This window comes from Salvia hispanica, chromosome 2, assembly GCF_029641045.1.
Source record: "Salvia hispanica isolate PSC_SH4W2 chromosome 2, Shi_PSC_v1, whole genome shotgun sequence".
Classification (NCBI taxonomy): domain Eukaryota; kingdom Viridiplantae; phylum Streptophyta; class Magnoliopsida; order Lamiales; family Lamiaceae; genus Salvia; species Salvia hispanica.
The window spans coordinates 52,086,672-52,113,376 of NC_142693.1; the positions used below are offsets into that span (position 1 = coordinate 52,086,672).

The window sequence follows — 26,705 nt, forward strand, 5'->3', positions numbered from 1 at the left end:
TCTTATTAGGAGGTTCTCGTAAATGGTACTAAAATCATCCGGAGTAGTTGTCTAGGAAGAATGTTCTTCTTGAACAGTAAAATTGCCTAAGAGAAGGCATAAGATTATTCAGAAATTTATAACTCAAGTAACTTTCGAGATCAGAATTGGTGATAGGAACTCATAGAGTTAAAAATATTGATTTCTCCTCTAATGAATCAAGGGGGTTGTAGTCAACCAAAAATGTCATAAAAAGGAGGATAAGAGTAAACTAGAGGCGAGTCACAACTTGACATATGAAGAGAAATTGTGGCGACAACTTGCACATATGAGTTATTTAAAGGTCCTAATCAAACAAATGAGTATTATGAATGCATAACAACAAGATGATACCCTGAAGTGCGAACAACTAAGAAATATCAGGGCCAAGTGCGAACAACTGGTTCAGAGCGGGAGGAAATAACGACCTCATTTTTGAAGGAAGATTATGAGCACCGAACAATATGAGCTTAGAAACAAAATCATGAGTTATTTCAATATCTTAATCAAACAAACAGGTATTATAAATGCACCGAGACAAGATGATATCGGAAAAATATTCGGGCAAAGGTGCGAATAGTTGATTAAAATTTCTTTAAGGAAAGAGCAAATAAATAACACCCTCACCTTGAAGGCGAATTATGTGTGTCGGACAACAATGACCTTAGAAATAAAAGTATGAGTAAGACACACTATAACCCCACACCACCCATCTTGGAAGTACCAAGATGTACCAATAATATAAAATAGAAATCTGGTGGAATGGTATGAAAAGAAGCATCTCTGCATTCATCGAAAAGGTGTAACAAAGGACTTATTTGCATGATTGCCCAATCTTGAACAAAGAATTACTGTTATTTGCGTAATCATTGAACATAACACTTGGTCGAGATTTGAGGTTCACTTGAGACTTTAAACAAGCTTTTAGAAGGAACTGGTAACTAAACTAAATTTGAGCACGACATTTACCCAGAAACAGACGAGCAATAGAAAGAATACTTCAAAGCCTAGAGAATATACTAAGAGCAGTCGTGCATGATAGATGGAACAATTGAGAATCTATCTTGCCCCTAATTAAAAAAATTCATATACAATAATAATAACTAGACCACCATTAGTATGACACTGTACGAGAGACTAGATGGGAAAAGTGCAGATCACCACTTTGCTGGGATTAAGGTAAAATATATTGACTAAAATCGTTCTCGTAATCTACAAGGGCGGTTCACCATCTTCCGTTTCTTTTTTTTTTTTTTTTTTTTCTTTTGCATGGTAAAGAAAATCTTGGGAACTAGTTCGTTTCACAACTATGTCCAACGACTATAGATGAAAATCATGGCTCCGTAGTGTTCTCGTCGACCATTCACGACGGTCATTCTTGTTGCCTTTTACTTTTTACACATAACTAAATTCTTTTTACTAAGTTGAAATTATATTCTTCCGCCATGTACAGACACAACAAGTGTACTATCTTTTGTTATGACTGGATTGTCACCAAGGATGGTGGTCAACCCAGATTATTCACTTTTGTTTTTATGAAAATATCCTTCGTTCGCAACTCAAACGCTCTTCTTCTCTCTCTTTTTTTTTTTCATGACTAACTTTTTTTCTGATAACATACTTTTTCTCTTCATCGCTCGGGAAAGCAAAAAATGTTTATAATTGTTCGTCTATGCTCGAGTCCATACTATGTTCTTAGAAGGAACGCATAGCTTAAGATTCTTAGTTCCTGAAAATACCTTACATGCAATGTGATTCATGAATTTACTCGAAAAGACACATTCTTTCAAAATCCCTTAACTTTTCTCAATCGAGAAAATATTTCCCTTTTTCGTAATAATTTGCATAGAAATGCACCCTTTCCATTTGCACCTTCACTACATCTACAAAAAATAATGTTACTTCTTTTTCATCATTTAAAATATTTACTCGATAAAAACACATCAACTATTTCCTCAAAGCCTTTACTCAATAAAGAAACATCACCTCCTTTATCAAAATTTCCAAACTCTTTCTCTTGAATGTAACAAATTACTCTTTTTCTTTACAACACTCACTTCCGACTCTTTCTTTCGAGTCTCTACTCGATAAAACTCATCATCCATTTCTCAAAAATCTCATATTTCATACCGGACCCGCTCATTTGACCGTCGGTCCCTGTACCTTTCTCTTTTTAAACCTTTTGAACATCTCTACTTGATTTTAAAAGAAAGAACAATTTACCTTTTCCTCGTTGAGCGTGATTGGTGGGAATGCTGATTCGTTGACTAATTAGATAGTCTAGTGATACAAGTCTAGACTGGTAACTGAATGAGACTCTTGGGTTCAAAGCATCAAAGAAACTGCTCTAATACCACTCTGTCACGATGATAAGGCTCGTTTCATGCATCGGTTTAGGGTTAAAATTCTGTGCATTTGGGGCGCTAATGTGCGTTATTGAGTTCAGGTGTGTAGTAAATCTGCCGGACCCAGGAGTTTCTGTTACCTGACCTGGCAGATGCAAAAGAGATGGAATTGAAGCAAAAATCAGAAGTCGTCGTTCGGACATGGGAGAATCAAAAGTTGGCGACAGGAGCAGAATGGAGCGAGAGTAGATTATTTTAAAGAGTCTTACTCAAGGGCAAGAGCGTAAAATCGCCAGAGGGATACCCTAGGGATCAGAGCCTCACATATATAAGGAGCTCAACCTTGAAGAACAAAAGGGACGCTCAGACCGTGAACAGCCACTTCTACGCTCTCCTAGCTCTAGTTCTAGTTCCATACATCAAATTTTCATTTCGTATTGCTGTGCACTTGGACATGGAGGATTCTGGCCACCGTGGTTCTCATCGTCATCGTTATTTTGTTGTGTAACACCGCCTTGTGAAGGCGAAGAAACAATTCTATTTGCTTTCATTTAGTACTTTGTGGTTCTTAAGTCCGCAACTCTAGTTTTCGACTTTGATCTACTGGATTCAGACTTATTTCTAGTTATTATGGAAGTTTATGTTTGCTTTTGGTTGGATATCTCGGAGTTTATGTTCATCTCTTGTTTTTAGCTTTCGTTCTTTGTTTGTTGTTGGATGTTTGGAGCTGAGATCTGTTGGTTTGTTGTTGGATGTTGAGGATTTGCATATGGAGATGTTTGGATTTGTTGAATCGTGGTTTTTTGGAGTTGAAGTTTCGCATATTTGGTGCTTGATGTTTACGTTGTGCATGATTATGGCTATTTACTTTCTGTTTCTGCATCCTTTAGGTCCAGTAGCGTAGATCTGTTAGTTTAGGCTTTAATTTCTCGTTTTAAGTCTAGATCTTAAGTTTGCTCTGTTTTCATGGTGTTTAAAACTCTGTTTTCTCTGCTATTCTCGTTTGATTCCCGAAGAAGATGAAGTTGTTGGTAGTTAGAACCAGATCTGCTTTATGTCAGTACTTTTCAGCATTTACTTTGCTTTTTCTGCATGTCCCTTAGACCTGTCAGTACGATCTGCTTTGTCTCTTTTTACTTTTCTGCATGCTTGCCAGACCCTGGTCGTTTAAGGAAATCTGTCTTTACTTTTCGCTTTATGCTTGTCTGTCCAAATTAGGAAAGTCTGTCTAGTTAAGTTTACTCCAGTTGTCTTAAAACTTTAAAATATCTCAGTTTCTCTAAGTCATGTATGTTCCGTACGCTCTCATCTCTTAGACCTAGTAGGCAGAGTAAAGTTCTTCTGATCTATTAGACCCAATAGGAAGAGTAAAGTTTTTCTATCTCTCAGACCCAGTAGATTTAAGTTCTCAACCCACAAAATTGCGTGGCAGCAGCCAACCCCCTTTTCTTTCCCAAAACATCCTCAAATGCAGTTTCGTAGCACCTTCGTCCTCATGGGATCGATCCTTTACTTCCCTGTCCTAAGTTGTAGTATAGTGGGTTGAGGTTTATTTGAAGGAATAGAGTGCACCCAACGACCCCTTTCTGATAGTTTCACGATCTTCTAGCCTCTGAAGTCTAGTCGAATCCTCTGGACCTGTTAGATCAAGTGACACATCACACAAACCGCACTGCACTCTAGAGTCCTGTCACACGACCGCACTTTGCTAAGGATAGCAAAGCTGGGAAACCGTGACTAGGGGTGGGGAATAAGAAGAGGGGAACAGAAAGGGGATAATAATGACGAATATTCACTCATAAATAAAAGGGAAACAACTTCAAATTAACTTTTAATCACAAGAACTCGAATGGAGATCTTACTCTTCAATAAATATTTATCAAAGTATAGAAGAACAATACGCAGCGGAATGAACACGGTCACATGTATGGAGACATGCACCTCTGAGAGCCTCTACTTAAAATATAAAGAAAATCATAAACTCTGCTCAGCATTCCTCACCGTCACTGCTCAACCTGCACATTGCACATTTAGAAATATATGCAGGGTTGAGTATAAAAATACTCAGTGAACACATTGCCGAAATATACATACATAAAATGAAAATGTTATCATGCCATCACAGTAACACTCGAGAGTTTTCTCTTAAAAGGCCCGAGCTTACTAAAATCTTTGTTCGACTGTGCAGTCTAAGTTCTTTCATATTTTGCCATATCTGAACACCAAGTGCCGTGGAGATGGTGCTCTCTCACGGTCACCTACATCTTTCTCCAGCCGGGGAGGTGGCCACCTCCCAACGGCCTCCACTATATCATCTTTGTGCCGTGGAAGGTGGCCACCTTCCACGGTCACCTGTGTACACTAGTCCGAGTAGGGACACCACCCTCACTCGAACCCGAATTCGATTCTTACGTTCCAACCAAACAGATAGGCATAAAACAAATCATTTATGGCAAGACAATATCATTTTCACAAATAACAAACATAAGTTTATATTTTCATCCACATTAGTATGTAGGATAGAAAAGTTCACCTCGTTCGTTTAATTTCTTTAACTTGAATTTCCCGCTCCAACCTTAACTTGCGGAGATAACCTTTTTGAAAACATCACAATATAAAATAAAATACTAATCAAACTTCAAGAAATTCTTAAACTAGTCACCTGTGTACACTAGTCCGAGTAGGGACACCACCCTCACTCGAACCCGAATTCGATTCTTACGTTCCAACCAAACAGATAGGCATAAAACAAATCATTTATGGCAAGACAATATCATTTTCACAAATAACAAACATAAGTTTATATTTTCATCCACATTAGTATGTAGGATAGAAAAGTTCACCTCGTTCGTTTAATTTCTTTAACTTGAATTTCCCGCTCCAACCTTAACTTGCGGAGATAAACTTTTTGAAAACATCACAATATAAAATAAAATACTAATCAAACTTCAAGAAATTCTTAAACTTTTATAGGAATGCATGCCTCATAATTAATGCCTTATATTATTTCACTTATCTTTAAGCAATTTCTAAAACTCATATTATTTGATGCTTCTTCTTCCACTATTCTCGGGTTTCGACTAAATTGGATCTATGTCTCTTTTACTTTGAAAATTTACTCTTAAGCAATACGCTAAAATAGTTCAAAAGATCAATTATTTAGCTTAGTTACAAAATTAGAAGAAATCAAAATATTAATTGAACCTTAATATAAAACTTACTAAAATTCAATATTATATTTTCTACCAAATGATATCACTTTTACAATTGGCCAAGACTCCCTTTTATTTTCAGCCCAAAAATTAATTACGTCTATTCACCCACCTTATATCCCCACTTTAAAATTAGTGAACCCAACTATTATAACTCAAAAAGAGGCCCAACTTCTTCCGCAATAATTAAAAGAAAAGGAACCCATAATTAAAAGTAAAAGGCCCAAATTAAATTAATTGGGAAGAGGCCCAATTTGAAAATACTCCCTTCCTCCACAATCGTCCCCTCCCTATCTCTCTCATTTCCATTTTCCCCAAATTAGAGACAAATCCCTAAATTCCGTCGCCTGCCTCCTCACTCCACCAGAATCGATGCCCCACTCCCCTCCCCTCTCTCGGACCTGTTCACGCCGCCGCCGCCGCCGCCGCCCCTGCTGCGCGTGCGGTGGCTCGCCGTCGCACCTCCCTCTCCTCATCGCCTGAGCTCTGCCTCAGCCGCTACCCTCTCTCTCGAATCTGCCGCCGCCGCCGACCCTGTCCAGAGCCGCCGTCTGCCGCCGCCTACGGCGGTGTCTCTCTCTCTCTCCTTCCGATTCTCCCTCTCTCTTCCCCACTCCCTCTTCCTCTCGCTGCTCACGCCATCGACGTACGCTTGCTGTCGGACAGCCCGAATCAATATCCAGCAGCCCCGACTGAGCTCGAAACAACCTCGCCGGTATCCGGCAGCCCCCGAACCATTCAAAGCAACCCTGAACTCAACTCGATCACACCCGAACCAGCCCCGAAACGCAAGATAAGTTCTCGCACTCAAATTATGTTCTTTTCGTAGTTCATTTAGTTACAGAGGGGTGTTCAATTCGTTGTGTTCGGTTCATTGTTGATTGTTATTGATTGAATTACTTGGGTGAGAGTTGGTGGATGATATGTTATGTATAAACATGATCAAAAGGGGAAGGGTTTTATACCTCAAAACACGATATTGAATTGTGAAATTGTGGGACTGAAAGGAGTAGTTTCCTTGGACTTGGCAGACTCGTCTCTATGATTTGGGATGCTTGTTAGAAGAGAATTAGGCGGCACCCTTGAACTCTCGATTTCTGCCATGAATGGTTGGTATTGGAAACGAGAGCTCTTCTACTTCTCTTCCTCCCTCTCGGCTCTTTCTCTGTTTCTGTTTGGGATTTGCAGAATGTGATTGTGAATTATGTGCAGGAGCAGGAGTGTAATCAAGCAGCTACGTGCCTTGAGGGGAATGAGAATAATCAAGCAGCAGCTACGTGCCTTAAAGGGAAGTAAAGTAATCAAGCAGGAAGTGGAGGAGTGTCAAGCAGGAGGTGGAACAATTACGTGGCTTGAGGGGGATGAGAGTCATCAGGAGGAAGAAGAAGGAAGAAGGAGGTGCAGGAGCAATAAACAAGAATTAATTTAGTTATTTGGGTATTCCATGAATGGGTTCCAAAAATTTTGAAGTGGGCTGGGATTTACTTATAGGCCCACATATGTACACCATTTTATTTATTCTATTCCATTTCATAGTTTTTAGAAATGTATAACGGTAGTTAGACTTGTAAAATAAAAAGTTTGGTTGACTATGGATCTCACTTATGTATAACCTTAATTATTTACTAGAATTATAATAACTTATTTTATTCTTTAGTTTGAAATTTTCGGCTAAACATTTAATGTCATTTCGAGAATAATAAAAATAAACGAGGTGCTACAATAAAAATAAAAATAAAAGCAAAAGTATGAAAGAAAACGAAAATAGACAAAAAAAACTTAATAACAATAACTAAACAAAATGAAATTAAAGAAAGGAGATGTGGTTGCCTGCATTTGCATGCACACGAAATCATAAATAATATAAAAATAAAAGAAACCTCTTATTTAAATAAAGAGTGAACTAAATGATACCTCATCTTTCACTTTCGCAAATAAATGGTATCTGGTCTTTCATTTATATCATTTTTAATATTTTGTGACAAAAATAACCACAGGTATCAAATATGTGATTTTTCTGTTATGATTGATATTTTTGAAATTTTCAATTAAATAAATATGTGAATTTTTTTTTCCTTTCTTATTTTTTTTTAGTTTCTTCTTCAATCTTTTCTTCTTCTTTTTAGTATTTTATCTTTCTTTCTTCTCTATTTTTTTCTCCTTAGTTTATATTTCTTCTTCTTTCTTTTTTCTTTTATCTTCTTTTTCTTCTTTCCTTTTAGTTTTTTATACATACATCAATTGCATTCATAATATAAATCAAGAACGAAATGTCTAATTAAATTAATTATTTAAAATAATTAAATTAATTGAATATTTTTTCTTGAATTACTTTATACTCATTTTAAGATTGAAACAACTAACTAAAAATATTCAACTCTTTATATCATTATGAATACAATTCACAATTATTGTTACATAATATTATATGATTCATAATTTATATAATTATACTATAATTATTTATTAATTACTACTCCCTCCGTCCCAGATAATTCGGGACACTTTGACCCGGCACAGGTTTTAATAAATCTAATGGAAAGTGAGTTGAAAAAGTTGGTGGGATGTGGGTCCTACTTTTAAAGTATTAGTTTTATAATAAAACGTGAGTAGGATGAGTTAGTGGAATATGAGGTCCACTACCAAAAATGGTAAAAGTGAAGTGGGACAAATTATGTGGGACGGCCCAAAATGGAATACTGGGTCGAATTATCTGGGACGGAGGGAGTACTAGTTTTTAGTATTCTAAAAATAATATTTTTATAATAATTAAATATAATTATAACTATAATTATAATTAACTATATTTAAATGATATTAAAAATTAATAATTAATTTATATTATCAAAATAATAATATTAATATTAATAATAGTATAAAGAATGAGGAGAATGAGAGAAGATATAACAATATCACTTTTGGTACTAATTTCATGTATACCTAAAATATCCTTTATGACATAAATGAGAAAATATATTTGTTTAGAGGGCATTCTGGAAAGAAAATTGCATCATGTACCAAAACTGTGATTTATAGGTACCAAAAGCGATATAAAATAAAGATCAGGTACCATTTACGTGCGAAAGTGAAAGATCAGGTACCATTTATGTAGTTCACTCTTTAAATAAATGGTTTTATGTGTTTTTTCTGTGGATATGAATTTTCATATTCCATAAATTATGAGATAATTTCGTGTTTAGTGCTGCTGGATATTATAAAAATTATCTTTAACATCGTTGACTCGATTTTAGTTATTGTTCATGAAAGTTAGTAATTTGGCATGCATGCAAGTCTAAAGAATAATAGTCATTTAAAATTTGAAGTTTAATTAAATTCTAATTAATTTTAACAATTTAAAAATATAATATTAAATTTCTAGTAGTAATTTGTTTCAATTGTCTCACTCGTATATAAAATGATGTATTTAGATGAGACTCAAACGATGCAAATTTACTAAAATATGCAAAAAGAAAAAGAAAAGAAAAGAAAATGCATTTAAACAAAACCACATCATTTTAACCATCATTATAAGTCCAAAATATTTCCTTTTATATGATGGGAATGGAATCTTATAAGTCATTTTTGCTAAAAGATAAACTAAAATCACTATGTAAATCTTATAAATCATTTCTCATATCATCAATTTATAATACTTAGATCACTACAGATGTCTTTCAAAATCTCGATACCATTTTTAAAAGTGGTGTGCAATCCATTTACTTAGAGCATCCGCAATGGTGCTTAGGCCAGCCATAGGCCAGCAATAGGCTAGCCATTCTCTCCCCTGCCACGTCAGCAACACTAAAAAATCCACCTGCCACATCAGATTTAGGCCAGCCATAGGCTAGCCATAGGCCAACCGTAATAAAAATAATTCAAAATATACTACATTTACGGAATTAAAATCACGATTAAATTACCGAATTAAATTTACGAGACATATACGGGAAAATTCATTAATTTTATTTTAAAAAAAAGTACATTAACTAAAAATAAAAAAAAATTGCATAATAAAAAAAAATCCGGGCTTCCACACACGAGCCACCGCCCCACTCTACTCCTCACTAATTTATTAAAAAAATACATAAAAAAATGTTAGTATGCCTTGAATCCGTTATAGTTTGCCGCTAGCCGAACGGGGGTCTTAATTTTGTTTTTGTTTTAGGTCTTAATTTTGTATTGGGCTAGTTGTTGTTGTCCATCGCTAGATGTTGCTCTTGTACAGAAATTTAGAGATAGAGAAAATCGCGATTATATAATTTTTCAAAAATAAAAAAAAGAATAAAAATTTTTTTTTAAAAAAGAATTAAAAAAAAATTAAAAAAAGCATTAAAAAAGAATTTAAAAAAAATAAAAAATAGCGCTGGCCGATCGGGCCGCCACAATGGCGGCTAGCCGATCGGCCAGCGCTTCGGCCAGCGACGAGCGATCGGCCAGCCCACGCCGATCCGCTCGCCGATTTCGTCCTCGCCGATTGCAATGGTTCGGCTAGCCGATCGGCTAGCGCGACGAATCGGCTAGCCGGTCGCTAGCCGACCATTGCGGATGCTCTTAACGAAGGCTCGCTAGATTCTCTTAATACGATAGCATAAATGGAAGAGTATAAATTTCTGAATCTTGGCCCCTACCGAATTTATAGTTGTAAATTAAATGTTTGACTTATAGTGCTATAAGATGTGGACTTTATACATATCTAAGCGACCTATCTTCGTGTGGGGTTGTTTCTATGCGCTTTCGTTGTTCCACCGACACATCTTCTAACAAAATTTGAAACTTTTTACATCATTTGATATATTTTGAAAGTCATGACCAATCGTATTCAAATTTCTGTGATACGACCTTTCAATGTATGTGGTGAGTACTATTTTTTTTTCATTTTTGGCTGTTTTGTTTTTAGTACTCCCTCCGTCCACCATTAGATATCCTATTCGAATTCGGCACGGACTTTAAAAAATATAAATAAAAGTGGTTGAAGAAAATAGTGAAATGTGATATCCATTTTTATATATTAATTTTATAACAAAATATGATTGAAATGAACTAGTAAAAAATGGGTCATACCTACCATTTATTATTTTTTATAAAAGTGAATCTACACTTCTAATAATAAACAGACTAAAATGTAAATCAGAACTCCTAACTGCCGATGGCCGGGGTATTGTTCATCAAGAAATAAAGTTACAATTAGTATGCAATTACTACATAGTTGTGAATGAAAAATAGAAGCAGCTTGGCGTGGATTATTGTAGTGTGAAAAAATGCATCTAACGTGTTATGATTGAATGCGTGGATTAGAGGAAATAATTGAGAAGCGAATATTCTATAAATAGAAATTTTCAGACTCGAATTATAGATAAAAAGGAATGATAGTATTATCAATTATGTAAGAATGGCAAAGTAATTAATTAATTAATTAACTCACCATGTCAATGAACACCGCACAGAAGCCAAAATCTAATTGCATAATATAATCGTACTTCATTAGATTAATCATATCTAGTTTATAAATTATAGAACTGATACTATTTCAATATATGACATTGGTTTTAAAATAAGAATAACAACTAGAATTAGCTGTTCCATGTTAGGTATTTTCGGAAAGGCCAGCGTGTATTGCAGGCTCTCTTTTGTCCATCTTCATTAATCAAAGGAAATCATTAGGAAAAAAGCAATCAAAAGAGCATCACATATTATATTATGAAAGTAAATTAGAATCATTCTTATTCTTCTTTCTTTCATTTCCTTGCTAGTTTGTCCTCCATATATATCCATGTTCATAAAGAGACGTTGCTGTCGTTTCTACATTAATTGACTAGTATACTTGCAAAGTTAATTTTTTCATTCCTTTTTTTTGTATTGTAATTTCTTTTTATTCAATTAAGATACGTAGGTAACTTATAAAAGTACATTATACTACTCCCTCCATTCATTAATAAACTTTTCATTTGGCCATTTCCGTACATTCACCAATAAATTTCTCATTTTAATTTTACTACATTTGATAATAGATCTCACATTCCACTAACTTTATCTCAATCACATTTTATTACTCCCTCCGTCCAACTTTAAAAATCCCGATTATCTATTTTAGTCTGTTCCACTCTAAGAGTCCCAATTAGAACCTTCTATAAACGGTAATAGGCTTCACATTCCGCAAACCTCATTCCACTAACATTATAAAAATAATATATAAAAAGAGACTTGCATTTTATTATCTTTTTTCACTAATTTTTCTATACCTTTATTAAAACTCGTGTTGAACTCAACTGAGACTCGTAGAGTGTGATAGAGAGAATATATAAAAGTACGACTTACTTTTCATTACGAGTATTAACCAACTTTCTTTTTATTGGTTGAAGGAGGGAGTATAACCTCTTATAACCCTCATTCCTTCTCCCTTCTCCCTTAACCCTTGCTCCTTAAGCTTCAATACAAGAACTAATGAAAGAGAAACATTCAACAATAATTGATGTAATGTGGAGTATCTCAGTCATTAAAAAAAACTTTGATTTAACTTCAAACAAGCTGCAATCACTCGATTAACCTGAATCAAAAATTAAAACACGAATCCACAAAAATCAGGTAATTGAATAAAATCAAATGCACACAAAATTGAAGCTGAGATAATCCAACTTTTTGGAATTAATGATCTTAAAATGTATCTATCACATATAATTAATCAGGTAATATGTATATATCTCCGATGATGTTAATTTAATATGCACAAGTTGAAAGCAAAAAAATAAAAATAAAATTCAAGAATCAAAGGAATAGGGAGGTTTGAGCAGATCGTAAGGCGCCCATAGCGCATCGAGCGGGCAGGGGCGGCCGGCGTCGAGGCGGGCCCACGGCTTCCCCTTCCCGCTCCAATGCAGCAGGCTCACCGGCCCCGGATGGAGCTCGCGGCACAGGCCTCGGAAGTTGTCCCCTCCGAGGCCATGCTGGTTCCATCTGTGGTCCACCGCCTCAATCTCCCCGCCAAACACCAGCAAGAACGGCGGCAGCGATCCCAGCTCGTAGATTCTCATCCTCTTCTGCAGCTCCATCCACTCCTCGATCCTCGCCGTGTATCCGCCGCCACGCCATTTCTCGAGGTCGATTACCATGACTCCGGTGTTGAAGTAGCAGGCTTTCCGGTTGGCGAAGGTGAGGGAGAGGGAAGGGCTTGACCAGAACGTCGGGGTGAAGTAGGAGGTGAAGTTGGCGTTGCAGTACTCCGGCGCGGCCAGGACCTTCCCGCCGGTGAGCGGGATGGCGGCGAGTTTTGAAATGTCGTCGACGAGGATGAGGTCGGAATCTAGGTAGACGACGCGGCGGAGGCAGGTGGGGAGGAGGTCGGCGAGGTAGCTCCGGGCGTAGTTGAGGGGGCAGTCGAGGGCGGAGCGGATCGAGGTAGAGATGAGCCCCGCCACCGCGGAGTCTCGGAAGAGGTAGATTTGGAAATTGAGGTACGGGAAGGAGGCGGTGACGGTGGAGGTTAGGAGGGTGGCGTTGGCGGAGGCAGAGGCGACGAAGTGGAAGAAGACATTTTGTGGGCAGGAGGTGTGTTGGAGTGTGGACAGGATTGCGGCCATCGAGCCGCGGAGGTAGGCGACATCGAGGGTCATTGCCACGTGGACTGCCTCACTTGAGCAAATCTTGCTCTCTGGAACCAACTGCGCTGCCTCGTCCTGTCCCATTTTGGGGCATGTGGGAGCATTGTAGAATTGGGGGGCTTCCATAAATTGTTGGGAGATTGATGTTGCACCATGAGAGAATATTACTATTAGAGTGATAAAAAGAGGAAAGAGTGGAGGTATTGGGATTTTCTTCATTGGATTGTAGGTTTTGAAAATGAGAGATTGGGAGAGGGGTCTTTTATTTGATATGGGATTGTGTTTAAAGTTGAAAAAGGACAAGCTTTTGGGTTTGGGATTCGAAATGAAATATGAAAACAAAAATGTCAAAATGATATTTTAGTGGATGGGCTAAGTCAAAGATTTTCAAAGGGGATTTAGTGGTTTCACACTCATTCTAGATCTTATATGGAAACTTCCCTTGGTTTGATGGGACCCCTTATTGTTCTTCTCCATTCTTTTTTTTATGACAGAGAGAATTTATTTCGGTGATTTAATTAGATCTCACCTGTATGTAATAGTTAGTAGATATGTAAAGAGCCAAATTACTCAACAAAAAGGTTATTTGCAATTACTCGACATGAAAGATATTTGCCGAATTTATATTCGTGACGTATAGTTTTAATTTAGACATTCCTCTCTTCAATTAGGAGCCGGTTCTTACATTAATTGGTGATTCTGATTCATTGGCGTTTACAGTTCCAAGAAAAGAGTGGTAAAAACAATTTTTTGGCTTGATTTTGAACCAGCGCAATGCTTGCAATGTAGCTGTATGCTTCCTATTTAAACCCGCCAATTTTGCCCAATTCCATTTGATAATTTTTTTGATTTTTCTATTTTTAAAATTATGAAATGATACTGTGTATATGTGAATGCATAAATTATGAATTACAAGGTTTAAGTCTCTAAGTAATAAACAAATTGATAACATGTTTAAGATACTCATGAGTTTGCGAAGATGATCGGTTCAGTTCATAACCAAATCGTCGAGTAAGGTACTCAACAAGTGAAAGTGCCCAAATAGCTAATTGGGACCGAATGAAGATCGTTAGCCAACTATCTGATTGGTTATAACTGACAAATTAGGCGCTTAACCAAAGATAAACAAAAATTAAAAAAATAAATTAATCTTATTTAATTTATAAGTCTTTGGAAGAAACACAATTATTCTGCCCAACTTATTTATAATACTCCTCCTATCTCAATTAAATTGAGTCGTATTCTTTTTTAGAATGTCCCAACTAAGTTGAGTCATTTTCCTTTTTGACAAAAAAATAAAACATCCTACCATTCTTACCTTATTCTATCACATACTTTACTCTCTCTTTATATTTCCTACTTTATTCATTTCTCCTACTTTTCAACACAATTTCTTAATCTCCATGCTCAAAAGTTTTGGCTCAAGTTAGTTGCGACGGAGGGAGTACTCTTTTTGTCACATAAAAATAGATACTCTTTTAATTTTGATCTGTCATATAAAAGTAGTTTATTTCTATTTTTGGTAACTTTTTTTTTTCTTTCTAGTAAGGTAGGGCTTATTATCCACTAACAACACTGTCGTGACTTTTTCTTTTGATCTCTATCATATTTTACTAGTTATGCATCAAAACTAATGTCATCCCAAAAGAGTCTATTATTATTGGACGGAATATATTAGAATTGTGGGTTGGGCCATCCCAGCGCAGTCTAGGCCTACCTATATTAAGGCCCAGCCCAGGTCTATTTCTAATGCATGCTGGGCTGGGTCAGGCTTTTATTCATTCTGTTAGGCTTGGGTTGGATTAGACTTTGTTTAAATTTTTTATTTATGTATTTTAAAGAGATGTTAAAAAAATCATAAGCAAAAATAAGACATGACTTGTATTTATATCTCATTTATACTAAATAAAAACTTAATAATACTCCCTCCCTCGGCTATGGTGGGACTAGAGGTGTCAAGTGGGCCAGGCCGGGCCGGCTCGGCCCGGCCCACCTCTGAAATGGGCTGGGCCGGGCCTGGGTTTTGGCTGACTTGAATGGACCCAGCCCAGTCCGAGCCCAGTTAGCAAGTGGGTCGGGTCGGGCCGGGCTGGGCTGGGATGGGCCGGGCCGGATTTATAATTTTTTGTGCGGGATGAAAAACAAATGAAATCTTCAAAAATTCATATCCAAAAATAAATGATGTCTTCTTACTTTCATATCCAAAAACAAATAATATCTTCATAATTTCATATCCAAAAATACAAAAATGATAGCAAATGGAGTTATCTAAATAGAACTAGAGAACAAGGTAGAGTAAAGGAAGATGAACATACAAAAAGTTGTCAACCTATATTTATAGGAGAACATAAGAAATGGAAGCAGAAGAGAGGCGCAGAAGCAGATTTCTCATCTCTAATTTTCGTCTCTCTACTTCTTTACCGATAATATTAGGAAAATGAAAAAATAGTTACGTGTATTAATAGTATTGGAAATGGCTAAAATAATGAAAAGGCTAATTGGAATTATGGAATAGTGGGAGAAGGGAAGTATAAATGTGATTTATTGCCAAACCATAATGAAAATATACACGCATAAAATATGTAGTTCCACTAAATCAGGAGTCAAAATAAACACTTTTATATATTCCCATAATACATGTATATAGTTTTATATATACAGAGCGGCACTATATTTAACAAATATATATATACTCCTAAGTTATACTCCCATAAATTTAGGAATCAAGAAACTAAAATACACTATTTATTATACTACATATTAGTATATCATATGTATTAATAGTATTATAGGGAAACGGCTAAAATCATGGAAAGATTAATTGGAATTTGGAAATATGGAATATTGGGAGGGGGATAAGGAAAATATATATTGAATATAGGGAAATGACTAAATCATGGAAATATTAATTAACACATGCATAATTAACCCTATAGGTATATATGCAATAACATATAATTATATATAATCCCACAAAATCAGTAATTAATAGAGATTTTCAAAATACACGATCTACTATATTACATATTATACCATAAAGATTATAATACACGATCTACTATATATATATATATATATATATACACACAAAATAAATTTAACTAATTCATCCAATAATTATGGAAGAATTTATCTCTATAATCATGCATAGGAATTCATCCTATAATTATGGAAGAATTAATCTCTATAATTATGCATAGCAATTTTAGTGCTCGAATTATCCCGTGAAGAAAGAAATTAGTTAAAAATGAATCTCCTATAATTATGGAAATCATGAATTGTAATTTCATAATGTTATATGTAAATCTCCAATTCTCCATGGTAAATGCGTGGAACATCTAATTCTTTAATTCTTACTGTAATTATGGATATATTTGTAATGTTATTTCTTTTAAAATGGTTGTTTTAATTTCTACATTTGCACGTCAGACACTTCTAAGTTTTGGTGATTTGGTTTATATAAGCTTATATAATTTAAAGATAGTATGACAATATAACTACATAAGGTATAAGGCAGACACGAGCTGGGCTGGGCCTGGCCGGGCCTGGGCTTGGGCCGGTCCTGGTCCTGGGCCGGGCTTCAGATGGTCCTGGGCCTGGGCCGGTCTTGGGTTAATAAAATAGCCCAATTGGAGCCCGATTAAACTCCTCAGCCCAGCCCAGGCCCGTTCTATTTCGCTAATGGGCCGGGCCTGGGTCGGCCCATGACGGGCCTGATTTGGCATCTCTAGGTGGGACAACCAAAGAAGAATACGACTCAACTACAGAGGAATGGATGGAGTATAAGATATATTCTCTCCGTTCCTAAAAGTTTGTCCCATTTTTCTATTTCCGTCTGTTTTACAAAATTTGTTTCATTTCACTTTTTATCATTTTTGGTAGTGGACTCCGTATTCCACTAATTCATTCCTACTCATATTTTATTTTAAATCTAATATATAAAAGTAAGACTCACATTCCTCTAACTTTTTCATCTCACTTTTCATTATATTTCTTAAAATTCGTGTCAAATCAAAATGGAATAATATTTGGGACGAAGGGAGTAACTACATTAGTCAACTAGTTAACAATTTATATAACCATTTATGACTATAAGGTTAATATCATGATTTGCATTGTTTTAAGGCTTAAAGCTGCTGCAATCATGGAAAAAAGAGAGTGAGCATGGGGCTGGACAACAAAGCACGTACGGTGTCGAACTGGCGAAGGTTCAGCTTATGAAAAAGTTTCAAAAGTTTGCATGGGTATATTAGAGCACTCCCAATGGCGACGGCGATAATCCGGCGATTTTTCGCCGGATATCGCCGACTTATCGCCGGCCATTGAGAGGAGGTCGGCGATTTTTCGGCGAATTTCCTACCGATTTTACGCCAAACGGCGTTTTATCGCCGGATCATCGCCGGCCACTGTGGGGAGCTGTTCGGCGATAATCCGGCGATGATCAAATTTTTTTTTTTTTTTTTTTCCTTCAACGGTCATATTCTAAATTCCACCCCTATAAATATTTCATCCTCTTCCTCCATTCATCACCCACAAACTTCATTCACACAAATTTTCAATCTTTTTTCTCTCCATCTTTATTAAATGAGTTCTGATTCATCGTCTCGTGCTCAGTCCGACGAGGAAATATCACATTCTTCTTCCGAAGAAGAGGTACCTCCCGCTCCCACCGGATGGGATGTAGCGGGTTTCGCCAACAACCCAATCAACAACTATATCTCCCGCCGCATACAAAGCGAGATCGCTCGAATGCAGCAGCCACCCCCCCAACGGCCAATCCGCCGGCGGCGCCGATACATCCCTCGCAACCACACTGGTGCGCACGATCGGCTGTTCGCCGATTATTTCGCGGAGGAACCACGTTATCCGGCAGATGTATTTCGTCGCCGGTTCAGAATGCGCCGCTCCCTCTTCCTGCGCATTGTTAATGCGTTGTCCGCGCGTTACCCCGAGTTCCGGCTCCAGCGAGACGCAGCAGGGAAGCCCGGACTATCGCCCCTACAGAAATGCACTGTTGCCATCCGGCAGTTGGCATACGGAGGGTCCGCCGACATGTTCGATGAGTATCTGCAATGCGGCGAGACGACTGGCAATGAGTGCCTGAAGAATTTCTGTCAGGGCGTGCGAGAGATATTTGGGGAGCACTATCTTCGCTCGCCGGACGCAGCTGACTGCCAGTTCCTACTGGATTGGCACTGGAGGACCCACGGCTTTCCGGGGATGCTCGGCAGCATCGACTGTATGCACTGGCAGTGGAAGAACTGCCCAACCGCGTGGCGAGGCCAGTTCACTACCGGCTACAAAGGTACGCATCCCACCATCATTCTTGAAGCCGTTGCCGACCAACGGCTTTGGATTTGGCATGCTTATTTTGGTATAGCCGGGTCGAACAACGACCTAAATGTTCTCAATTCCTCGCCCCTTTTCAACGAGCGGATCAACGGGTTAGGCCCCTCCATCGAATTCACGGCCAATGGCAATGTGCATAACATGGGGTACTACCTGGATGACGGCATCTATCCGCAATGGCCCGTGTTTCTGAAGACGATCAGATGCCCACTCGGAGATAGAAGAAGGTATTTTGCCCGAGCGCAAGAGTCTGCGCGCAAGGATGTGGAGAGGGCATTTGGGGTGCTCCAATCGCGATTTGCACTGGTAAAGGGCCCGACGCGCTTTTTCTACCAGGGGGATATTGCCGATATCATGTATGCGTGCATCATCATGCATAACATGATCATCGAAGATGAACATGAAGGCGTCCTCGACGTCACCAACGACCCAAGTGTTGCATCATCGAGTCACGGTGTCTCAACCGAGTCCGCCCGCCAGGGTGTACCGCACAACGAACATGAACGGTTCCAGGCGTTCATGGACATACACCAGAAGGAGGCCCATCAAGCACTACAACACGATATCATCGAAGAATTGTGGGCAAATAGAAACCGCGCCCACCGCCCTTGAATTTTTTTTTCTTTGAATTTTTTTTTTGATTTTTTTTATCCATTCGTGTACTTTTTTTTTTTTTTTTATTTTCTTCGTTGTAATGTGTACCCGTGTTTAATACAACGAACTTTATTTGTTGATGTGTACTATTATTTGTTTTATCTTATAAATTAAATAAGCTAGCTTATTATATATAAAAATAAAACAATTAAATTAGTGATGATGTAAAAATGAAATGTTGAGTTAGGGAGAAATAAGGGAGAAACCATTGCAGAGGTTGGCTAAAAGTTGGCTAAAAACTGGGGATAAATTTTGGTGCTGATGTAGCGCTGATGTGGCAGGAGTTAGGGAAAAATAAGGGAGAAATAAGGGAGACCATTGGGAGTGCTCTTAGGGATTTGCATTGGAGCCATATTCCTACCACTAGTGTTCACTTTAACTCTAAAACTTGATTTTGTAATTAACATCAAAATATACTAAATTAATTGATTCCCTTCAATGGGAAACATCGATCCAAGCCATGAATTAACTTTGTAATTCGTCTGTTCTACAGTAGTTGAGTGTCACTCGACGCATTTATTTTTGACGCGGAGATTAAGAAAAAAATGTGTAATATATTAAATAAAAAGATAATAAAGTATGAGAGAGAAAAAAGTAGAGATAATAAAGTACTCCCTCTGTCCCACTAAAGATGACTCACTTTCCTTTTTTGTTTGTCACAATCAAGATGACTCATTGCTTAAAATGGAAACCCTTTTATCTCTATTTTATTCTCTCTCTCTTACTTTACTCTCTCCACTTAACACACAAAATAAAGTTGCATAAAATCCCGTGCCGTCCAAGGAAGGGGTCATCTTTCTTGGGACGGAGGGAGTAAAAAAGAGGAAAAAATAAGAATAGGATAATGTGTTAGTATTTTTTACTAATATAAGAAATGACTCTACTATATGAATGCCCAAAATAAAATAAAAAATGAATCTATTACCAATAAATGGAGGGAGTATAAATAGGAAAGTCCATGGTGCAATTCGTATCACTAATGAATTCATCTATTCAAGCTATGGATAAAAATGCTCAGGCTTTATACATTAAGTTATGTTTCTTGAAAATTCTTCATCTGAATTCATCTCTTTAAACATACTCATCCCTCATTGGCATCAATTGATTTGGCATTAGTTTTAATTAATGTAGTAAAAAGTGGGTGGATAAAAATAGTGAGACGTGAATCTTATATTTTTATATCACTTTTAGTGAAATGTGAGGTTAATTATCAAAAAGTAGTAAAATGTGTGTTAATTAATTGGAGATAAACGAAAAAGAAAATTGGTGTCAATTGATATGGAATGGGGGAGTAACATATACTCCTATTGACATTTAACACTAGTTGATAATAATGCTTCATCAAACTTAGTCTCGTCATCTCCTGAAACACATGGGCATAATTAATTAAATTTTTCTTTCGTGAAGTCGAAGAATACTCGACTTTTGCTTGGTTTGCACATTTAAGTTTGTAGGCAGCCAGTCTTATAGAATTTCTGACTATGACAGTGCAACATCGGCCTGTTACGGGTTACAAATAAATTCATTTTTTATAAATGAAGATCATCTCATTTTTATATCCTAGTTCAAGTTTTTGATCGATGGATACAAAATAAAGTTATTAGAGCATCTGCAACAATGTGTACAGATCCAGGATTTTTCGTTTGAAGGTACGATAAATAATCATAGCTATTCTGTTTTCTCAATCAAAATTTATGATTTTACTTATGATTTTACTTATGTTATTAAAAATAATTATATATATTATGATGAAAGGATATGAACTTAAAATACATTAGAATTTTTTAAAAAAAGCTAAAAAAGAGTGACGATAAAAACCATTCTTCAAAAAATTTGGAAAACAGAAAATGTGTAGGTTCTAAATGCATCAGAATATTTTTTAAAAAGAAACAAAAGAATGAAAACTATATTGTATAAGATTTAATAAAACAGAAAAATAAAGATATGTGCATTAGATGGATTTCTATTTTAGAATCCATATTTGAATATTTAAAAATATAACCATGCAAGGCACAAGAGTTGAAAAGGCTCGAAATTGGGCCTCTGCTGTGAAAGATGGAAGTATGAAACACCGTTGAACCAAGCACGTGAATTACTCCCTCCGTCCGCCATTATGAGTCTCATTCATGGGTGGCACGAGTTTTAAGAAATGTTAGGAAAAGTGGGTGGAAAAAGTTAGTGCAATAGATGTCCCACTTGTATATATTAGTTTTAAATGAAATCTGAGTGGAATGAGTTAGTGTAAGACGGGACCCTATTGCCATTTATGGTAAAAATGAACCGAAATTCTTATTTGCGGATGAACTAAAATGGAAAAACGGGACTCTTATTCACGGACGGAGGGAGTATTAATTAGTACTCCCTCCGTCCCACAAAAGATGTCACACTTTCCTTTTTAGTTTGTCTTACAAAAGATGTCACATTTTATTTTCTTGGAAAAAATTCACTCACATTAATATAAAAATTATATTTTCTCCTTCCATCTAACATATAAAACAAAACCTCATAAAATCCCGTGTCATCTCACAAGTGTAACATCTTTTGTGGGACGGAGGGAGTAGTATACTCCCTCCGTCCGTTATTAGGAGTTACATTCATGGACAACACGGATTTTAAGAAATGTTATGAAAAGTGGGTGGAAAAAAGCTAGTGAAATAGGGGTTGTATATATATTAGTTTTAAATGAAATGTGAGTGGAATGAGTAAGTGGAAGGTGAGACCCTATTACCATTTATGGTAAAAGTGAACCGAGACTCATATTCGCGGACGGACTTAAATAGAAAAACGGAACTCCTATTTACGGACGGAGGAAGTATATCTGAATACATTATGAACCTTTTTGAGTATAGTGGTACCCCTTGATCTCACGTGGTTCCGCCACTGCATATTAACATAGACCGCTTACACAACTTTACACATAATAATGCACACACCATTGCACAAAACACGTAAACAAGTGCGTGACACAAAATTGTACTCCATGATGGGGTTTGGTGCCCCTTTGCACAGCGGAAGACTTGTACAAAGTAAATAAATCAGATACGGATCTATTTGACCGATTATGCGATTAATTAATTCACATGTTAAACAGAAAATTGCATGCTAGAACGCAAATAATTCATGCTTATAGAAAGTAAATCATAAACATGAATACTACGGTTTAGAGTTACCGATTTGATTCTCCAAAGAATCGTCGATTGCTCGCGCCTTCTCCACGTGATGATCTTCAATACTAGACCACGGATCTTCTGACTGGTTCCCGAACTGTATCTCGATATCAGGGTGGGCTGATCTTATCAAAATACTAAGACTCGAATAAAGAAGACAGAAGAAATCATTTTGGGAATAGGTGAAGAATTCGAAACCCTCCACAGCTGGAGAGTTCGAAATTTTCGAAAATTTTGAGAATAAAAATTGTGATTATTCTGTCTCCTTTATTCTCCTATTTATATTAAGTTCCTTTTGGGCCCAGACAGGGATCTATGGAAGGTTTTGGATATGGGCTCGCCCAATTAGCTTTTTACTAATTAAATTGAACCCACAATTTAATACAAGCTTATATTGGAATATTACGAGCAGCCACTACAGAAGTAATATTGCACTCCCCATCCAAATCCGAAATTACAAGTAATCCGGGTTTCCATTATTTATATTATTTTATTTCCCGCGCTTAAGATATAAATGTCCATTAATTAATTAATGTCTGCTATGGACTTAATTAATTAACATCTTATTAATTCCAAGAGTGGACTTAGCAAGAAACACTTATTTATTATTCATAGAGTAATAAAACTCCAACTGGCCAGTTTTCTGAATAATAAAACCTTGTTCGAGCTCCTCTTGAGGACATTATCAAACGAGACTCACCTCGCGCGCGATTCAACATAATAGCAATCCTAGCACCGCTAGATATTAATCACCACTACCCAATATATCAGGATTATTGGGTTGCGAAAAACCCGCACCATTTGATAAGTCAAAGTAGTGCATAATCAGTACCGTATGCTCAATGCTAACGTATGTAGATTAAGAAATAGTTATTTATCAAGACCTAGTCTTTCAGTAGATAGCATAAAGACATGTCTTGCTGTTAGATCCATTCAGTGCTATACCACACCAACGTTATCTTATTTCAGAAAGGCTTAGAAATAATCAGACTGACATTGCAACCTTTCACGATAGGTAGTCTAAGCCTATCTGGGTTGTGAAATTCTTCTTTTTCTTTTGCAAAGCATTGCATAGAACCGACTGTGTTACCTTAAAGTGGACGACGCCCACAACCAGTCTACTAAGCAAAAGACTTAGACTTTGTTTGCTTCTTATATATTTAAATGTTTATAAAACATCTTACAAATGCACAAGCAAACACAATGTAATAATATACTGATTCTATTCGTGCGAAACTGCTCGAATAATACTGAATCGGGTTAAAAGTGGATTATAGAGTTTTACGTATACAAGCAAGATTCTATTCGAGCGAAACTTGCTCGAAACATGCTTTTCAGTATACCAAACCTAACACTCCACCCGTCCCACAAAAGATGTCACACTTTTCTTTTTAATTTGTCGCACAAAAGATGTCATATTTCCATTTTTAGAAAAAATTCTCTCTAACATTAATATAAAAATTATATTTTCTCTCTCTATTTAACATACAATACAAAACCTTCTAAAATTTCGTATCATCTCATAAGTGTGACATTTTTTATGGGACAGAAGAGTATAAAAACTTGGCTTTGCACGTTAGTTCCCCAGGTGTACAAGTGTTGCGCACTCGACGTGTAACACCTGTGGGGTCCTTCGTTTGATTAAATACTCAGGTTAAATTTTCAAATAAATCCCAAAATTTAGTCAAATTCTTGTTGGTCCATAATTTTAAAAAACGAAATAATAAATAATTTGAAAATTTTCGTCATCACCGGATTCAAAATTTTCCTATGGCCTACGTGTGCAAATGATAATGAATTAATGATATGGCCTACTGTGTTTAGGGGTGGGTAGGTAAGGTATACCTTACCGAAACCACCATACCGTATACCTTACCGTAAATACGGTATGCGAAAAAGTCATACCTTTACCTTACCAAAGTTTTTGGTATACCGAACTTCGGTATACCTTATATTCGGTATGACAAATTTCCATACCGATACCGTACCTCATTTTCGGTATACCGTACTGAAGTTCGGTATACCTTATTTTTGCGGTATACCTGACTTTCAACATCAATTAAAATAGAAAATTAGAGTTTTTAAAATATTATTTATAATTTATAATTTTAAAAATAAATTAAATATAATTTATTCATAATTATATTTATATTTCACAATAGATTTATAATTTAAAAATATATAAAATATATTTTATATACAATTGTGTTTATATTATTGTGGCATATACCTTAATTTACGGTATATACCTTAGTTTACGGTATATACCGAATTTCGGTATGCAGCGGTATACCGCGGTATTTGAAAATTCATATCGTTACCTTACCGCAATCTTTCGGTAAGGTATCATACCATACCGAAAGTCACGGTATACCAAAACAACGGTATTTTCGATATTTTTTCGGTACGATAAGACCGGCTTTTCGGTATTTCGGTATTTTTCCCCAGCCCTAACTGTGTTCAAACTTTTCGTCATTATCCTATTCAAAATTTTCCGATGGCCTATGTGTGCAAAAATTTTCGTAAACACATACTTATTTAAACGTTGTCACATATATAAATGTGTACTAAATAATACCGATTTAAATCACAAATTATGGTAAATTTCTAGTCTATCCTATAAAATTTTTAAAATAAAATATTAAATCACAAAGTTTTTAATTTTTCTCATATTCACATAAAAAACAATGCCTTTAATGATGATAAAAACAACATTATTTCATTAAAGTAAGTATTAATTTTCACTTTTTGTTATTAAAAAAATTGTATTGATTTTTACTTTTTATTATTAAAAAAAATAGTTAATTTTTTTTATTCTCTTATATCTGTTACCTTGAACACTTTATTTCTATTTTAGCCTGCACTAATGAAGCTACGTCGGGATGTGATAGTACAAGTGTGGTGTGTGTGCAGTGTTGCGATATTCAAATAAGGCAGGTTCCCCAGATCCAGCAAGTCCACTAGATCACTTGGTCTAGGAACTCGTAGGTTGTGCGGAATCCCGGTCGTCGGACACACAAGTACTTCCCCGCTTCAAAAACCCTCAACCACTTTACTAAACCTAGTATAGGGAAGTAGGGATCGATCCCACAGAGAAGGATGCGTAAGACTCGTAATCAAGGATTTGGGAGTATTTTTGGTGTTGGCTGCTGCTACGCATTTTCTTGGGTTGAGGAAAATTAAAATTAACTTGACTTGGGAATATTAGAAAGAAACTTAACCTAACAGCTAGACCTAGGAGATAAATCTACGGTGGGACCACATCTAAAAAAAAACAGAGTACGACTGGAAAGTGGCAGAATAACTAACTCTCGTACTAACTGACAGTGACATCGTCTTCTACAACCAAATTCGCATAAAAACTTCTGGAGAAAACACATACGCAAATCAAAAACAGGGCTACTAACTTGGAATCAAATCTATGCATAAATAACGAAGAACTTAACAGATCTGCATACCTAGACGAAGGGAAACAGAAAACAAAGAAAATAAAACAAGTCTATCCACTACTGTTTCTTTCACACGCCAAAACCAACTTCAGACGCTAAATCTACTCCGGATCCAAGCGTCCGACACGGACTCCAAATAGAAGAAATTCTCCATCATGTCAGATTTACAAATTAAAGCTCCGAACACTCAATCAACCACAGATCTGTCACCCAATTCCACATCAAACACCTCAATAACGAAATAAGCAGAGATCGACATAGCAATTTAAGAACTACGCTAACAGTAGAGAGATCTAAGCAAAAGTAACTTGAAATTAAACAGCTAAACTCAGATCCATGAGCGATAAGCAGTTAAACATCATCAACATCAAAGTCGACTCCCAAAAGTGAAGTTCGACGGTGGAAACTAGCAAAAACAGCTGAAATTAAAACAATTGTATCTTCTCCCTCACTGGGACGGTGTTACCAAACTCGAGATCTTAAGAAAGTACCCCCCCCCCCCTATCACGATTATCCCCCGAATGTTTCCCAAGTGTGTGTGTAAATGTATGAGCTAAGAAGAGTGAAAAACTATCCCGTTACGCTGCATGCTCCTCTCTATTTATAGGCGCTTTAGTGGGTCCAGCGAGGTATTGATAATGACTTTGTTGCCCTTAGCTGTAGACTCCCCCGTCACGCCAATTTTCCTTGTAAATCCTGCTCATTTCGTCCTTTTCTCTCGCTAGACCATCTCCTTCATTACTTCCTTGATCTAGCGATTTTCTTCACACACCTGGCTTAGGAAACGTGTTAGACCCAACAATTTATAACATTTTTTTGCACATTACCGATGCATGAAATTAGCTTTATCAACTAACAATAGAGAAAAAAAGCAAGTGAGGGTGTGATATAGAGAGGTAGGTGAGATGAATAAAAA

The 26,705-nt window shown here is 36.5% G+C and overlaps 2 long non-coding RNA genes and 1 pseudogene across 2 annotated transcripts; 1 reads left to right on the forward strand and 2 right to left on the reverse strand.

The window, feature by feature from the left end:
* Positions 1–3,733: 3,733 nt before the first annotated feature.
* LOC125202483 (uncharacterized) lies at positions 3,734–6,623 on the reverse strand. Its single transcript, XR_016135364.1, has 5 exons — positions 6,541–6,623; positions 5,207–5,267; positions 4,897–4,957; positions 4,226–4,378; positions 3,734–4,001 (listed from the first exon to the last, which is right to left on the reverse strand). It is a non-coding gene; the product is annotated as an uncharacterized LOC125202483 (long non-coding RNA).
* LOC125202480 (uncharacterized) lies at positions 6,557–7,196 on the forward strand. The gene is made up of 2 exons (XR_007173105.2): positions 6,557–6,684; positions 6,788–7,196. It is a non-coding gene; the product is annotated as an uncharacterized LOC125202480 (long non-coding RNA).
* Positions 7,197–12,187: 4,991 nt separating this feature from the next.
* On the reverse strand, positions 12,188–13,558 carry LOC125212548 (putative galacturonosyltransferase-like 1 pseudogene; annotated as a pseudogene).
* Between the last annotated feature and the right edge of the window lie 13,147 nt (positions 13,559–26,705).